Genomic DNA, 18,290 nt, shown 5'->3' with positions numbered 1-18,290 from the left:
ACACCACCCTGGGATCTGCTCTGTGGGCTTATCAAAAAGGGTAGGGAGAGGCCTCCATATCACTCCCCACCTGAGGAGTTTAAAAACAGAAAAGAAGCCCAGCTGGTTTGGCTCAGTGGACAGAGTATGGGCCTTCAGACTAAAGGGTCCCAGGCTCGATTCCAGTCAAGGGCACATGCCTGGGTTGCGGGCTCAATCCCTGTCAGGGGGCATGCAAGGAGGCAGCCGATCAATAATTCTCTCTCATCATTGATGTTTCTATCTCTTCCTCTCCCTTCCTCTCTGAAATCAATAAAAATATATTAAAAATAAATAAATAACAGAAAAGACGATGTTACTATAATAGAAAACAGAATTTAAGTCAGAGTGTATCAGAAGTCTAGTGTATGTCCATTTCCCAGTAACTAGGGGTCACAGACTATTTGTGACATAAACTGAGTCAGAAAATTTGTTAGGCACTTTACATTTATCCCCAAATCCTCCCCCAAATCTTATCCTATGCGATCAGATTCAACCAGTGTCTGACCGTTCAACCAGTTGCTATGACACGCACTGACCACCAGGGGAAAGATGCTCCAACTGGTAGGTTAGCATGCTGCTGGCGTCCGGCCGATCGGGACTGGGTGAGATGGGCCAGACATGCCCTGGAGCCCTCCTGGGGTCCCTCTCCGGCCCCAATTGTGCACCGGTGGGGTCCCTTGGCCTGGCCTGCGCCCTCTCGCAATCTGGGACCCCTCTGGGGATGTCAGAGAGCCGGTTTCGGCCCGATCCCTGCAGGCCAGGCTGAGGGATCCCACCAGTGCACAAATCCGTGCACTGGGCCTCTAGTAAGGTAATTATTAGATTATTTGCGGGGTATTACACAGCTGTTAAGGGGGAGGGCTAAAATTCTTGTACTTTCTGCTGCATCACAAAGAGGACCATTAAAAACCCATTCAGAGAAGGGTGATTGGAGAACTAGAGAATTGGGAACCAAGTCAGAGGGAAAATAAGAAATGGCTGAAGGAGCTAGAGATGCTCAGCCCATTGATGATAAAGAAATGGAGACCTGCAAGGCTGGCTGCAGACACCTGAAGGCCTGGGGTGTGGAATAGGGGTGCACCCTTCCCATGTGTCCACAACGACAGGAATGAGGTTTGGGAAAGAGACACAAAGAAGCAGGTCTGGGACTCCAAAATTCTTTACACCAGAGCTTTGAACAATTAAAGCTGCCCATCATGGAATGAGGCCCCATAAAAAGTGAGCTTGCTGTCCCTGGGATATTAAAGCAGAGGATCCTGCAGTTGGGTGGGAGACCAAATCAGATCATTCTTCTAACGTCTAGATTCTGGGCTTCTAAAAGGACGGTCCCTTATCCCTAATACTCTAAGATTCCAAAGTGTGCAGCAGAGGACAGACCACGGTAGTATAACTTAAAAAGCACTTGCTGTAGTGTCTAAATCTTGGGCCAGAAACTCCGCTGGCGACCAATGGAGCAACTTTAAGTCTCTGGCCTCAGTTCTCTCATCCAGAAAAATGAAGCTAATAATAACTGCCCGCCATACCTTACAGTACAGAAATCAATCAAAGGAATTAAAACGCTTTACAGTGCACTCTTCCTCTGGGGAGCACGCCCATGCCTTTCCCGGCCCTGTTTTCTTCCCCTAGGTGCTTAAGTTACCTCTGCCTTTCTTCTCTCTCCTAAGCTCCAAGGGCCCTTCTATTACCTCTGTAAATTTCTAAATAAAACTTTATCTCGCCCTAACCGGTTTGGCTCAGTGGATAGAGCGTTGGTCTGCGGACTGAAGGGTCCCAGGTTCGATTCCGGTCAAGGGCATGTACCTTGGTTGCGGGCACATCCCCAGTGGGGGGGTGTGCAAGAGGCAGCTGATTGATGTTTCTCTCTTATCAATGTTTCTAACTCTCTATCCCTCTCCCTTCCTCTCTGTAAAAGATCAATAAAATATATTTTTTAAAAAACACAAAAAACTTTATCTCACAATTTGAAAAACAAAACAAAGAAATGGTCCAGCACCCCCCAGGATGAGCTATTGATGTTATGCTCTTTACCTCCCTACATTCCAATTTATTTAGCCTCTGGGCCAGTTCTCCCCAACTTTTTGATTCATCCACGGGATCCCCATCAGATTGCAATGCTTTGAGGGCAGGGGCCAGTTTGATGATCTTAAAATAATTTCGGTTCCAGCCCCAAGTTTAACAATGAAATATAATTTAGCTTATCACAAATGCAATCCCATTGACAATAAGGAGTAGAACATGCTGTGATGAGCAGGAAATAAAACCCCTCCTGTTTCGGTTTGCTGCTGAACAAACCCTGGTCAACTTCACACAGTCTTAGTAAGGAAGGTCCCACTGCTGGCTCCCACAGGACTAGGCTGTCTTCCAGACGCTCCCACACCTCTTCCCTCCCGGCTGTAGAACTCCATACAGCACAGATGACACCCAGCACCGCAACCCAGAATCCTAGGCAACTGGACCACAGTGATGGGACTGTTCTGGACACTCCTCTGCAGTGGCTCTGGTGCCTTGGGTCACATTTACAGCCCAGGGGAGGAAGCTGGGGTAAAGTTCAGTAGCAGTTTGCTGACAATTTTAGGCAATATCCTGCAACTCTTTCATAGGCCCCGGGGTTGTGGCTGGCCTTTGTGACATGCTCTGGTAAAGGGTCAGCAGCTGCAGAAACAGGATTCTCTACTTTCCTCCTGAGGAGGAGCTGGAAGGCAAGCTAAGTGCCCCTAGGGCAGGTGGTCAACCTAGGATCTGGGCTTTAAATTCCCAGAATTCAGGGTGTGCACCACCACAGCCTTTATAAAATCAAAATTGCTTTGTAAAAGACAGCATTGATTGAAATGCTTCTACCCTACTAGCTCAGAGAAGGCAGTGGAACGAGGAGATGAGTTCTTTCCTCGCCCACTGGAAAAGTGGTCAGCTGTGGTCAAAGTTTCACAGTGGGTAACCAGACATTACAGACCGTCAGCTGAGAATGACTGTGCTGGGTGCATTTACCAGGCGCTGGATGGCCTGCCCTCTATGCCTTCTAATGGATGACCTTTTCCCCCCCTCTAAGAAAATTATTCACCACTGTATCTATGAAGAAAAACAAATACTCCAAGATATAAGTGGGGGATGAGTGTTTATCACAAGCCAACCAATTGAAAACACTAGCAAGCCAATGGATTTTCTTAAAGTAAACTGAGGAAAACCCAAAAACTACTGTGGGGTGGGACGGGCGTTGGAGGGAAGGTAGCACGTGGGCAGGTTTCTGTCCCCACCCACAGCACCGATGAGCTGACCAGCAGAGGCACTTGGAGGAAGTCTGAGGCACTAGGGCCCTCTCAGTTCCTCCCCTGACCTGGTGAGAGGAGGGTGACTAGTTCAGGACCACTGCACCGCCTCGGGTAGCTAACTGCACTGCTGCTACACCAGCACAAAGGGCTGAGCCCCCACCCAGCAGGGTCTGAAACAAGCATAATGTGTCCAAGGCACATCTGTCCTTTTGCGGGTTGACTGAAATTACACAGGACGCTGACCATGCCCAGGCCTTTCAATGTGGGTTCACATGTTACAAACCCCACCCTGAGAAACAGATACCTGTCTACAAGCTCCTAAATGCTTCCCCCACCCATCCCTGCAAGTTATAAAGAACAGGATGGAAAATCTAAAAGGGGAGATCAACACCAGTCGGACAGGTCCCTTCCCATACCTCTGGGACCTGCGTGAGAGTTCATCCAAGAAACAGAAAGCTGGCCTGCGTTCCCACCAGCAAGATTGCTGCTGTGCGGGGCTGTTTTGTTCATCTGTTCGGCCCATGGACAGCCTGACACTTCCACCAGGTCCCTGTGGGTCAAATACTGCACAGGGATAATCTCTGGAGCACAAAGATTTGAAAACCCAAGCGCAGGCCCATTTCTTCAGCTGTATGTAATGCAAACACTCTCTGTCAAATGGACTATTTTGGGTGAAAAAAGGCTGGCCCCTACCAATGTTTTCATGGCACGAAATTGCTTTAGTGCATTTGCAATCATAAGCGGAGGACCTCTTGCTCACCCCCTTCATTTTACTTGAATGCCTGTGATAAAGGCACCCTCCTGTTGTTCAAAAAGAACATCCCTGCTCTTTCCTTTTATCTTTCCTTAACAGTTTGCCATCCACTGATAGGAGGGGCCTTGCCTCCAACAGTCCACACTTTTATCTCCCGCTGACCATGCAGCAACACCAAGCCAAGGGCTGGATTTCCTGCAGCTTGCCTAGAGGGGCTGTTTGACTTGTTTAAAAATTACTGGCCTCCAGAACCTTGGAACCATGCCCGAGCAACACCTACCCAGCATCCATTTCAGCTCCAACTTTGAAAGTCTCCAAGTCCAATGTACCAGCACTCCCCGTGCCTCACTGTGGGAGAGGCTTGGCCACTTCCAAGAAAGAGAACTCACTTTCCGGGCTCACCTACATTATTTAACTTTCTGTCTGCAGCAAACCTAAGCGCTATCTTCATCAAAGTCCCCAGAAGTTAGTTACGGTAGCTCAAGTAAACTCTGAGTTTATACTACAGCATTAACATAATTCAGTAGCATTTAATAACACCCTTTAACCAACGGAGCACAGAACAAACAGTACACCATGTGCTTCCTTGCATAAGCAAATGGCCTGGAATACAATGGTCCCCTCCTCGGCACAGTGATGAGGACATGATCTTTGATGTCCCTCCCAGGCCTGAGTCGGCGTATGCATTCAACTATGCTGGAATGCTGGCATGTTTTTAGGTCCGGTGTCAAAAGCCCTTTCCACCTGCCTAATGCTATGAGCACTCCCGTGAATATCCAGGATCGAAAATAGCACCAAACTCCACTTCTTAATCAAGGCAGTTGTGGGGCTGTGTGCCACTTAAGGGATGTGACAGCCACAGGGAGGTGACACATCAGAGCAGAGGACCCTGACTCCCTGCCATTCAAGGCCAGGAGCTCCATTTTCTTGGCATCACACCACATCTGTGAGGTTAACGGGTTCAGAGAGTGATAAGACCAGATGTTTAAAATTACAGTCCCCCAGTGTTCCTTTTCTGGAGTATAAGGAATCTTTCTAAAGTCAATTCAAAAGAAAAATGTCCTTGCCTAAGTACCCCTGAACCCCTCAAACCTCAGAGGTAAGAGGGCTGGGTGAGATAGAAGCAATGGAGTAATGACATTGGAGATGATGACAATGGAAAGGCAAGGCTGTGGAGAAAATGGTGGCAAGTAAGTGACAGAAACCAGGTTACAGATTAAATCCACAACTTCAGTCTCTATGCCAACACTTCAAAACGGAGCCGATAAAAACACAACAAAACAAAACAACAACAAAAAAAACCGGAGCCAACATTTTTAGGATCTCTCTCTTTTTTTTTTTTGATGCTAGATAATGGAGTAACAAAGGGTGATCAGAGACCTGAGCAGCCACACTGTCTCCATGCAAAACCTAGAACGTTGCATTGTGTGTGGCCTCTCTCCTATAGCCACAGGACTTGGCCCTGTCACTGGCTCATCTGAGAACGGGAGCCAGCTAACCGGTTCAGCCCCACTGGCCAAACAGCAAGCACTCTTCAACATCCTCAATTTCCTCCCAGCCATGAAGTCAGGAACAACCTGTACAGACAAAGAAAGTAGAAAACTTGCGAAACAACGGCATCTACCGTGCTCACTAAATATGCCTGAGGAAACTTCCAAAGCCCTTTAAGATGCTTCATTACAACTCGGGAAAGAAAAAGCAGTCCACTACACCCAGGCACATGTTCCCACAAACCCAACTTCACACTCTGCCAGCCCCACAAGCAAAACACAGCAAAATACAACTCAAGAGAGTGGCCCTGGTTGCTTCACAGATTTGGAATTGTAACTGACACTTCTCTATAACACTATTAAAGACCAGTGACATCCTGAAATGTTCCCAATCTGGAAACAGAATCTTCCTAAGGGAGAAAAAAAGACCTAACGGATTGTACAACAATTTGCTACCTGGCCATGGTGAAAATGCTGTTTGCAGGATGTAAGGAAAAACCCTTAGCGTACTTTTGCTCCTTGTAGTTAACCCTAATGCTGTGCTCTGGCCAAGGCAGGAATCCTTGCAAGGCTTCACCCACAGAAACTACTAATTGTGATGATGGCTTTTTTTGTACCCTACTACCCAGGGTTCATGTAATGGGGTGAGAGTTTGGAAGATAGATATGGAAAGTAATTCTGGTTCTGCCTACCCTACACAGGCATCTCGAAAGAACCGTGCTACTCATATATTCTGTACAACCCAAATTTATAGTCAAATATTATTCTCATTCACAACATTAGGCAAATGCTCTGTTAAATTTTTTAGCTTGTAGAAAGAGAAAACAAAGGAACACATTAATCCGTCCAAGTTGCTAGGCCTTAAAACTTGAACAGCTTTTTGTACTTATCATTTCTGTGGCTTCAGCTACCAAACAGGTTTCATTTCAGAAATGGGTCTCTCTAGTTTCCTGCAGTTTGAGGTCCAGGGCCATTCTGCTGCTTTCTGTGTGCTTAAACCAAAGCCTAGGAGAGCACGCAGAACAACGTGTACTCTCTGCGAGGGGTTAAACATAGTTGTTTAAGATGTTCTATACCATTTTTGTACCCTTGACATAGGGCAAGATTTGGTATCACTGTGAAGACCTGAAATAGGATGGTGATCTTCCTTGGGCATCGTCTATTGTCTCAGATGTTAGAACCACCAAGAGGTGGATGACAGGGCCGGTATCTCAAAGGTTGACCCTCAACTGGGGAGACAAAGGAGACCTGACACAAAGAGCTAAATTCCAATCCGAGGGAAATGGATTGTGAGTCAAACACTTTAAGGACTGCAAGGCTCCCCAAAGGTAAGTCATTAAACATGAGGGCAGTAGGACACTGATTTTCACCTTCTTTCATCTCATGGCACACATAAACTACTAAAATTCTGCAGCATACCAAAAAATATATTTTTTGCAAATTTGACAAAAAAAAAAGGTATAATTTTGATTCATTCACACTGCATGGCTATTGTGTTGGCTGTTGTCATTTTTTTATTTGACAATCTAAGGGAAAAGAGGTCAGTGCCCCTAACTAAATAGTCAGGTACTGCGTGTTTCAAAAGTTCTTGTGGCACACCAGTTGGAAATCGCTGCAGTAGGGCAAAGGCAAATCTGAGCTTGAAGGAAAGATGCAGCTTTCAGAGGACGGGGCATTCCAGTTAGAAGGAAATGCATGCGGAAAAGGTTTGGAGACTCAAGAGGTACATCTGGATGGAGCACAGTGTTGCAAAAACATCAGCTCCTAAATGTCTATTTTCACTCTTCTCAGGTGAAATGAAAAAATTCATTGAGAGTCTCACAATGCTGAATTCTTATTATTTTTTTAAGGTTAAAATGCCCTTTTAAAATGAGCTGAAAAAGTAGATGGTGGAGACTGTTTTAATGTGCTTACTGGGGGTAGGGGGGGTTGGGGAGAGAAGCAGCAATCCCATGTCTAACTATAAAAGTTTTGCCTTAGGTTTCTGACCCATGAAAACAAAGACTTTGGGAGACCCAACTATACCAGTCATGTGTGAAAAGAGGGAGAGTGGAATGCGGGAAATGGCAAAGATGGGCTGGTAAAATTATGCAAAGGTCAAGGTTCCATCTCACAGGATAAACTTTATCTCCTGTGGCCATAGAAACCCACTGAAGGGTCCCACACTTATTTTTTTAAACCTCAGAGTAAAATAATCACATTCATATTTTTAAAAACTCTGGGCAGCAGTTTAGAAGATGGACCACTAAAGAGCCACATACCCCGTTAGAAGGCTACTGCAATACCATATAAGGGACAGACATAAGGAGTACAGGGGTCCAGAAAATTTCACCAAGGGACCAACCTGGCTGTGAGGAATGAGGGCCAGAGAGAAGCTGGGCTTCCTGCATTACCAACAGAATGAGTGGCAAGGCAGTTAACAGGGATGTAGAAGAAATTCCCCACACAGGAGAGAATATAGCAGGAAGGGACAGGGTATGGAGTAGTAGGATTAAGATAGTTCTGTTGAAAAGAAAACCTAAGAATGTCCATAGACAGAAGGAGCAGAAGGGAAAAGAAGGTCCTGGTGGAGATGGGAAAGGAGAGCCAGGGGGCTCCCAGGCCCAGGAAGATGAAACACTTGTGATTACAAAATACATAACACATGCGGCCCTGTAAACATACGTACCATCGTCAAACCACGAAGACTGCTAATGAAAACCGACCATCATAAGCAGCTCACATGGGGGAAAGTGCTTAAAAAGCCTAAACTTAAGGTTAAAGTCTACAAAAAATTTTTACCAAATATAAAAGAACAAAATCTGTCCTTCTCTAACTTTCAAAGAGCCTACTACATAAAACTAACATGTTAGACACTGAGCTGAAACATTTTGTGGAATTGATATGTTCTGGAGCAAAGCTGTCCAGTTGAAAGTTCTATAACATGAAAACAGTCTCTATACGTGCTGTCCAATATGGTAGCTGCTGGCTACACATGACCAGTCAGCACTTAAAATAAGGTGAATGTGACTAAGGAACTAAATTTTAAATTTTTACTTAAGTTTAAGTTAAACTTAAATAGCTACACATGGTCAGCAGCTATTTGGCTGTTGTACTGGACAGCACAGCATTTATTGTATTTTTTCTTTCCCCAGTAACCTGGATTACGAGATCGTAGTCCTTGTTGGGTTTGGTCCTTGGGACTTTTAAGCCCTAAGGCAGAAACAAAGATAGCCCAGTACAGTTTCACCTGCAGGCAGGGGAGGGGATCATAAGCTGATCCCAGGAGTAACTTACTTTGCTATGATTCTTCATTCTTCCAGGTGTTTATCAGAGTTTCAATGTATAAAGGGAAACAACCCATGAAACCAACAACAGAGGGACATCTAAACCAGACTGACTTCTCCCAGGTGAGTCATCACCACCCTGCCCCATCTACCCAAAACCTGCTCAGGCCTGGTCCCACCTCAAATGTGAAGGTCAATGTATGAAAACATGAGAAAACATTTTTAAAGTAAGATCAAGTTTAAAAAGCAAGTGAGTACATTTAAGCATTCTATGTTCTGATAATATATGGGTAAAGTCTGGAAAATGCAACCTGAAGTGAGATATGTGTCACTGGAATATGGTGATTTTCAAAACAATAAAAGCAATTTAATGTTACTGTACAGTTGATTTTTGTAATTAAAAATTATTTAACAAAATATACAAGAAAGAAAATAATCAAGCTGCGTTCCTTCTTAAGATATGAAACTAGCTCTAGCCAGTTTGGCTCTGTGGACAGAGCTTTGGCCTGCAGACTGAAGGGTCCTGGGTTTGATTCCTGTCAAGGGCATGTACCTCGGTTGGAGGCTCGATCCTCGAGGCTTGATCCCTGGTCCTGGTCAGGGCACGTGCGGGAGGCAACCAGTCCATGCTTCTCTCTCTCTGTGACTCTCCCCCTCCCTTCCACTCTCTAAAAATCAGTGTTAAATATCCTCAGGTGAGGATTAACAACAAAAACAAAAAGATATGTAACTGCTCTCCTCCCTTTCTCCCCCAATTTATATCTAGTTATAGACAGTGCCTGGCACTTGCTTACTAGTTCATTCTATAAATATGAGCCTCTTATGGGCTACCTATTAGGGGCAATATGCTCAAGTTCTATAAACAAGTATGAGATTCATACCCTTGAAACTGTATGTAAAATTTATGTGGTATTCATTTTTTTTGGAGAAAGAGTCCATAAATTTGATCAGACTTTCAAACCTTCCTTTTTCTTGTGAAAATGAGATCAACCATGTAATTCACTTTAAATAGTATCTGACACATACATGGCAATAACTCAATAAAAGTTAGTGAAATCAATCCTCTAAACAATCTCCCAATTCCTGCTACAAACAGTTATAATTCTAGAACGGAACTCATCCTACAGAAAGGAAGGTGGGGGCAGGGGAATCCTTGTGAGCCCCATCTATGTCACTGTGCTTCCGTGGTTTTGTTCTATTCCTCGTTATGCCAGGAATAACGGTTAGAAGACTAACAAGAGTTAGCTTCTTGATACTATTAGCTTAAAACGTCTGAATGCATGTACTATCACCATCTCTAGGCCATCAAAGGCACAGAGGTGGTTTCCTGTGAATCCACCTATAGGTGTAAATGTGGCCCAAGCACTAGCAATTCCTGGGAATCTCAAAGGGGTCCCAGAATAGTGTGTGGTCTTGTGGAGGATGTTTGTTTTGCAATTAACAAAAAGTAATAGGGGCGTTAGTGAGTCTTTTAAATAGAAGCCAAAAATTAAAATTGAGTCTTCTATGTACCCAAGAGTTCTTAAATTGCAATGCATAAATAAAATAAATTGTCTATAAAAGGGATTATATTAACTATAAAATTTAAGAATCATAACGAGGAGAGTGGGAAAAGTGACTGATTAAAAGGTGCTTGGGGGAGGGGCTGGCCCTGTCCTTGTTTTCTCATGTGTCCTTTGAAGGTGAAAACAAACAAACAAAAAAAGCCTTTCCGAAAAAATAAACAAATGGGCCCTGAAATCTCTCTCCCTTTTTTGGGAAAAATATTCTACTTAAGGCTCTCAAATATTTCTTGATGATAAAAATACATCTGTCAGTTACCTCTATTAGTAACTATTGATCTACAACTAGACTGGGGGAGAGGGGTCCAGGAGCTCACCACCCAGCTAAGGAGAAAAAGAAAACAAGAATTTAAGAGAACTGTGCTATCTATGCAATACTAATTGAGTCCAAAAAAACCCCACTGGCCTGTGTAAGTGAAGGGTATCGGGTGGAAGGGAGGGTGGAGGAGACGAAACCCAGTAAGGACCACCAGAAGCCAGGTCCTGATTACAGAGGCTGGGGGAGGGGAGGACACAAATTATGGGGAACTGGGGCAGTGGGGAGAAATGACGTCATATTTTAAGAAAACCTGTTTGAACATGGTATGGGAGTGCAGGAGAAGGAGAACTGACTAAAATGGGAACAAAGGGAACAGATAGGGAAAGGTAAGCCTGAACATCTTTCAAAGAACTTTGCGGACCTGAAAAAAACAAGAGTGAGCTATGGAGTAAGTTGCTTCTGACACAGGCTCGATTTCCTGGGACACTAGAATGGTGACTGCTAAGGAGGGTGGGTGAAATGCTTTTCTAGAGACTTGGAAAGTGAGGAAAAGGAGAGGACTCGGAAGGGAAGGTCTTGGTACTATGGGATTAGTATATTGGTGAAAAGTCCCACTGAGTGCATGTGGGACTGACCCCTCCACAGAGAGCTGAGGCCTGAGCTAGGTGAGCTGACATTCAGAGATAAGAGGGCAGGAAGGAACATGAGGAACACCCACTTTAAGCTACTGAGACAGCAATAAGGCCTGGTAGGAATGAGGTCCCCAGGAAGGAGGAGAAAGGGCAGTGTCCAAATAAATGTGACAGCATTAGCAATGAAGGGGGCATAACCTTCTGAGTCTGAAAACAGGAGAGTAAAGACATCTGGAGGGGTGCTCAAGGAAGCTCATGGTTAAATGGTCTTAATCTTGAGCACACAGTAACACTCAATTATTTTATTGATTAGTAATTTCAAGAAAATAGGCAGCAGGTCATATGCTGTGAGTAGGAGGAGGAGAATAGGGAACTGATGGTGAAAGGAGCAAAGGACCACAGGGGAGCTGGCGGCAGGACAGGGGTAGTCAGTGATAATAAGGCCTCCCTGGGGCCAGGGATGATGAAGGCGTACAGAGGGGGACTCTCGGTTGGCTTAGGTATTACAGCCACATGGTCTCATGGTACTCTGCAACAAAAACGAGCTCAGGGCAGGAGGGAGGCTGCCCTCTGGAACCCTCCCCTCCTACTCAAAGTGAGTCTGTTATCTGTTTCCTACTCTGGCTGGCTGGCTAAGGAGAAGGGAGGAAAACTATGTGATTTCAAATGGCTGCATCTTTCATTCCTGCTATTTGAGGCAAGCCTGTTATGTTTCTTCCAACAGATGCCCAATTTACATATGTAGCTGCTCTCATAAACAGTAAACAAGTGGATGTTCTCTACAAATACTAAGGGCGCCAGGTCTCAAAATGTTTCCCAAATACCCAACCCAAAGTGGCTTTTGCTTTGTTTTCAGGCTGAACTTTGTAGTTCTAACCCAGATGCAGCTCAGTGCAGAATGCCACTGGGACACCACACAGGACTCTCAGGAGTTAGTTCTTAAGAAAGCACAGCCCTGCGCCAGCCCAGGGTTCCCAGGGCATGCTGGTCTGGCAAATTTGTGCTCAGGGCTCGGTGACTCAATTAGCGTAAGTTCAGTTGCTCTTTCTTAGGTCAGTTCTTTCTTCTTTTGTTTAGATCTGACTCAAGATTTACTTCAATTATCCACACCTCTATTAAAGTACCTAAGTAAATTAAACCATTGTATGAGATGATGGGAAAGGAAGTGATGAAGGAAAGGAAAGGAAGAAACTGGATCTTCAAAACAACACAGGCAAATAATCTTCACCTTTCTCCTCTACATCTCTGTGCTCGTAAATTACTAAACTCCAAGACAAGCAACTGTTTCTCAAAGGCAAATTCTAAACCCTAAAACCCCATGGTTAAGCACTGGCTTGCAGAAAACTAAAAATTTCAGCAATTCTGGAATGAAATGTTATGTTCATAACTATACAAAGCATAGCAGCTGTTCCCAGCCAACATGAAAACCGAAAGGGGTGATGCTATCTTTATCCTTTACCTAGAGTCAAAGCTGGTACCGTCTTGGGCAGAGCTGCCAAGAAGCTGTCTCAGTTCTAGTCTGCTGAGCACAAGAGACAAAGAAGGCAAGGGAATGAATACATGGGCCAGCAAAGTACACCTAAACAACAACACATAACAGACCCACCTGTGAGAAAGAAAATGCAGTTAATAATTAAAATTTTTTAAAGGATGCAAGGGAAAACAACTGCTTGAAAAGTAGTTCTCAATGTCATTTGGAAGATCCTTTTCAACTCAATCCGTTCAAAATTCAAAAGATTAGATCACATCTAACTCTACCTGAATTTCCCAAATGGAAGAGGAAGAACCCTTTTATTAATTTCCTTGGAAGTAAAAACACATTTTATCTATTAAACTCAAGTCCTGCTCATAAAAACGTAACAAAAACCTTCTTCAGACAGCCTCATGGAATCAGGCCTCAGATGAGCATCTCAGAGAGGACAGATGATGATGGAAAATGAAAGATCTGAGAAGAATAAAAAGAGAAGCTTATGAGAAAGGTTTCTTTCATAAGCCTAAAGCTCACACACAGGCTAAATGAAGAAAATGTTTTTCTGATGTTACTGAACTACCTCACTCTGAGAAAACACTTCCCACTAGCAACTCCGTTCTACCCTAACAACCCCATTCTATTTACTGTTCAGTTTTAAATGACTGGGCAACTGCTGCCTCGCCATGCATCCTCAGGATTGGCCAACACTGTTACCCCCCCACCCACATAAACCACCAACGAATGAAGCTGGTGGTGGGGGGAATGAGCTTGTAATGTGAACTGCCACCGACACAACACACTTCCTGCTAATTCTGAAATGGTCTCCATTCAAGAAAACGTGAATAACCACTGCAAGGCCTGGTAGGTTTCCACCCTAAGCTCAGCAAGCAGACTACCCAGGTTCAAATCTTGCCTCTTCCACTTGCTAGCTATGGTAAGTAGCCTGACCTTGTGGCACCACTTGCAGACAATTATGGAACCACTTTCTGCCTCAGTTTCCTCATCTGTAAAATGGAGACAATGATAATACCTACAACATATGGTTGCTGTGAGAAACAAGTTAAATCAGCAAAATGCTTAAATACAGTCTGGGACATATAGTACAAACCCCCAAAATGCTTGCTATTATCACATATGTGCTCATACCTGAACTTACGTTTATTACACAAACACACTAGCAAGTGCAGGGTTGATTCACTAATTATCAGTTCAACGGGTGATAAAGACATTCCGTTCATCTAGGGCAGTGATTTTCAACCGGTGTGCCGTGGCACAAGTGCTGCCAAGAATTTTTAAAACATGCAATACCGGACTATTTAGTCAGGGGCACTGACTTGTTTTCTCTTTGTCAAATTAAAAAAGAAAAGAAAAAAGCCAACCAACAATAACCATCCAGTGTGCATGAATCAAAATTATACCTATTTTTTGTCAGATTGGCAAAAAATGTAATTTTTAGTGTGCCACAGAATTTTAGTAAATTTTAGTTTATGTGTGCCATGAGAGGAACGTCGGGAGTGGGGCTTACGAATTGGTATCACAAGTTCCCAGGGGATGCTGGTCTAGAGGTCAAACTTCGAGAACCACTGCTCTATGGAAGAGTTAACTCCTTATGTTCTATGTTTCAGGCCTAAGCCTTACCTAGTTTATTTCTGTGCACCGTGAGCCTTAAGGAGAGTGGCAAATATGCCTGAAAGAGGTTAACCGCTCAGAGAATATCCATGTGTTCCTCCACAATACCTAGCACCCCTACACCTCTGCATGTGGCAGACCACGTGACAAGTTCTGGCCAATCAGCTGTGAGCAAAGAAAGATGTGTATCACTCCCAGTCTGAAGCTTTAAAAGCTTACATGTGACCCCCTTGCCTTTCCTTACTGTGGTGACCTGAAAGCCAGATGACAGCAGCTGGATCCTTGGGCCACAGCTTGGAAGGGAGCTACACTAGAGAGCTGCTGAACCTATAGCGAATTTCACATAAACAAGCAATGGCATTTTATGAGTTGAGACACAGATTTTCAGGTTGGTTTGATGCTCCACATAGTGCTTAACCCAACTAAAACAATTCCTATCATCTTCATAAAAAAGAACCTCCACATCAGTCTTATTAGGTCCCACCTATCAAACATTTATGTGAGGTTAAAATCAGTTAGCTAGGATTTCTACCCTATTTTTATTCACTTCAATTCATCAAAATAGATTAGGTATTTTTTAAAATTATCTTTATTGTTGAAAGTGCTACAGATGTCTCCCCTTTATTTCACTCCCCTTCTCCTCACTCCTGGCCCCTCCTATTTGGGGTCTGTTTCCAACCAAATATAAAAATTCTTTACTGCAACATGATTATGTAACAGTTGCCAGTAATTTAGAAAGCTAAATATGCTAAGAAGTACTGAAAGTGTGAAAAGTAAATACACTGAAGGATTCAGATCAAGAGCTCCATGAAACAAAGCATATGGGCACGCACATGCACCCCTGGACTCCCTGACTCTCAGGCAGCCCAGAGGAAAAAGGGTTGCACTTGATTTATTAAATCATGTCAAACTGATAACGTATTTTGCCCAAATGGGAGGTGGTCTCTATAAGGTAAAAACATCACCATTTAACCACAAACTGCTCTTTAAAACATATAATAATTTCTGGGCAACCTAGGAAAAGTTTGCAATTTACCTTCCTGGCCATGTGTATAAACATAAAAAAAAAAAGATTTTCTTCTCACAAAAATTACCCCCACCACACACACAGAGCCAAAACAAAATATAATCTAGAACACCTCAACAACTTAAACTAGGAAATTTATGAAATACAAAATTAAAAGAATTAAGGAGAGAATTTTAAAATATGTACTGGAATCACATAGGGTCCTTCCTGGTCTATAGAGCAAAACAGCCTTTCTTTGCAGGGCCCTCAATGGGGAGGACTTTAGTTGAGTGGGATCTACAGCTAATCTCACAGGTGAGGAATTCTCCCTAACTCTTCCTACGAAGGGCAGGAGAACACCTTGTGTAACTGAGTGCGTGCACATGCTTTCAAACTCATCTTCGAAGGAGCTCATGGCTCTCTGCTCCCCAATTAGCCCTGGCAAAGCTCAGTGTTAATATGAGGGATCCTGCTGCTTCTGGCCTTCTCAAGTTCTTAGGCCCCTTGAGTGTCTCATTCTCTGGGTGTGTCACATTCCATCTCTTTAGGTACTTCCATTGTGGCCAAAAAGAAAAAAGGTAAATACTCATGTAATGCATTTGGTCACACATTACAACTCAGCTGTAGTCAGAGTTCGAAAATAATAAAAATGCCCCAATGATAAAAGCTGAATTTCTCTAATATTCAGCAACTGTTGGGTTTCTTTGGTAAGGGGATTTTTTTTGCTTTTTTTCATTTCTTTCAGGAGACTTGAAAATGCCATTTTAAAAAATGAAAACCTGAAACTTTGAACATCTCTATTTTTAAAAAAAAAATCATATGACACACTACCTTTAGGACATCAAGGAGACCAATAATCTCCACATGTGCCTTAAAACAGAGTTACCTCTTTACTTTTCATTAAGGAACTACCAGAGATAACAGGAATAATGTGCAATTAGATCATAGGTGGATATATTAATAATCACAGAGCTTAAAAAAAAAACAAACAAAAACAATTCAGCATCACATCTTGCTAGTACTCTCCGGTAAAACCCCTGAAAACTTCCTATTATCTAGCAAGTTGATTTTACAACGCTCATGATGTATCCTCAAATCAGCATCACTGTTTGCATCTTCAAGAAGCATAATAGGAACATCCACACTTAGAAAATGAAAGCCAGCCCTGGCTGGTTTGGCTCAGGGGATAGAGCATCGGCCTACAGACTGAAGGGTTCGATTCTGGCCAAGAGCACATGCCCAGGTTGCGAGCTCGATCCCCAGTGGGGGGTGTGCAGGAGGCAGCCGATCAATGATTCTCTCTCTCATCATTGATGTTTCTATCTCTCTCTCCCTCTCCCTTCCTCTCTGAAATCAATAGAAAATATTTTTTTAAAAAGAAAATGAAAGCCATATAAAAGTAATCTCATGTGATTTTTGCAGTCTAACTTCTTCAGTTTAATTCTTCCATAGTCATGTTCATAATGAATCAAGTTATAAGTAAATTCCTGGGAGTTCATTAACATTATGCTTTATTTAGCCATAAGACCCTTTCATTTATTTATTTATTGCCCAAAGAGGTTTGTGGTTGCAGACGTCTACATATTGTCCACATGTTGGGAATTACTTTGGGAGCTTAACAAGATGGTTTTCTCTATCCCCGGGCCAGCCCAGCAGGGCCTGCCACCCTCTCCCAGGCATGCAGGGAACTGCAGTGGGCCCATCAGCAGAGCTGCTCCCACTGCTCTTACTACCACCGCCTCCTCCAACTTGCACCCAAATCAGTCGTAGGCCATACAGATATCATGTCCCTGTGATGTGCAACTTTCATGCAGACCTAAGAGCATGAGGAAAACCAACTCTTGACTAAGTGACTCCCAAACCAGCACACCCCATGCATTCTCAAGTTCCTCCTCTCCATAGACTCCTCAGCAGAGACCGCTCCAGGGGGCTGGTGTGCAGATCATATGACTACTGAAATCCCTTGGATAAAAGCAAGCATTGTCTACTTTTCTTAACATATCGAAATCCTGGATAAGATCAACAATCAAGTAACATTTCAATCCTCCAACAGCCTTAAATCAATTGATCGAACTCTTCTCTTTGGTTCTCAATCCCCCACCCCAATAAATAACAGTAAAAGCCATTTTAGTCAGCTTTTGAAGCAGACTGTGTCAGCATTTACTTTCAATAAAAGATTAGGATTATGTGAAGGGGAAAGCTTTTAACTAAAACAAACAATGCACGTTATGAACTGAGATACGAACAACAACTGCCCAACACATTTCTGTCATGCCTTTCAAGTGCTCCTGGGGCATCAGAGTATTCACTGAAAACATGCTCCCTGCCTTCTTCATGCTCGGTCTCCAGTCACACAGATGAGTGCTCTGTGCCTGTGATTCATGGAGGATGATCTCCAGGCAGCCAGCAGCTGTTCAAATCCTTGCCTGGATGGATGTCATCCCCCCCCCCCCCCCGGGACAGAGATATATATTAGTTTTAGGGATTCGGGGGATGGGGGGGACGGGGGGGCTGGGGGGAAAGGGAGCAAACGGAAGTTTAAAAGAGGAAAGGTTGGGGGGGGGGGTTGGATTTACAACAAAGGGGGGGGAAAAGGTAATTGCTATGGGCGATTTCTTTTGCGCAATGTTTTCCCTGGAACCAGGGAGGAGCTTGGGGAGGATCAGGCTACCCTCCTTGTTTCAGAGGGGGGGAACGGTGGGACCCCCGGGGGGAGGCTCTTTAAAAACGAAACACAAAAAATAAAGGTGGGGGCCGGGGAGAATTTTTTGTTTTTTTTGTTATCTAGGACAACCAAGACCAAAAATTTTCGAGTGGTTTTTTTATTTTTTGCATGCCCCGCCCCTAAAAAAAACCGCCAAAAAAAGAAGATCCAGGCGAGAGGGTTTTTGTCCTCCTCTTGTTCAGGAGGAGGGATTTTTTTTTTTTTTTTTT

The 18,290-nt window shown here is 43.8% G+C and overlaps 1 protein-coding gene across 15 annotated transcripts in view; it reads right to left on the bottom strand.

Annotated features, from left to right (window-relative positions):
- Nucleotides 1-18,290, bottom strand: part of RREB1 (ras responsive element binding protein 1) — a 190,546-nt gene that overhangs the window by 88,512 nt on the left and 83,744 nt on the right. For 2 of the 15 annotated variants that reach the window (XM_023762734.1, XM_023762738.1), the window contains exon 2: nt 12,710-12,769. The exons of 12 other annotated variants lie outside the window; for them this stretch is intronic. The gene's annotated coding sequence lies outside the window, so the exon portion shown is untranslated. Of the gene's footprint in view, nt 1-12,709; nt 12,773-18,290 lie in introns of all 15 variants that reach the window. One more of the 15 variants, XM_023762737.1, reaches the window with a different exon arrangement.

Source organism: Myotis lucifugus, unplaced genomic scaffold (genome assembly GCF_000147115.1).
Source record: "Myotis lucifugus unplaced genomic scaffold, Myoluc2.0 scaffold_259, whole genome shotgun sequence".
Lineage (NCBI taxonomy): Eukaryota > Metazoa > Chordata > Mammalia > Chiroptera > Vespertilionidae > Myotis > Myotis lucifugus.
This window is presented reverse-complemented; position numbering and strand designations above follow the sequence as displayed.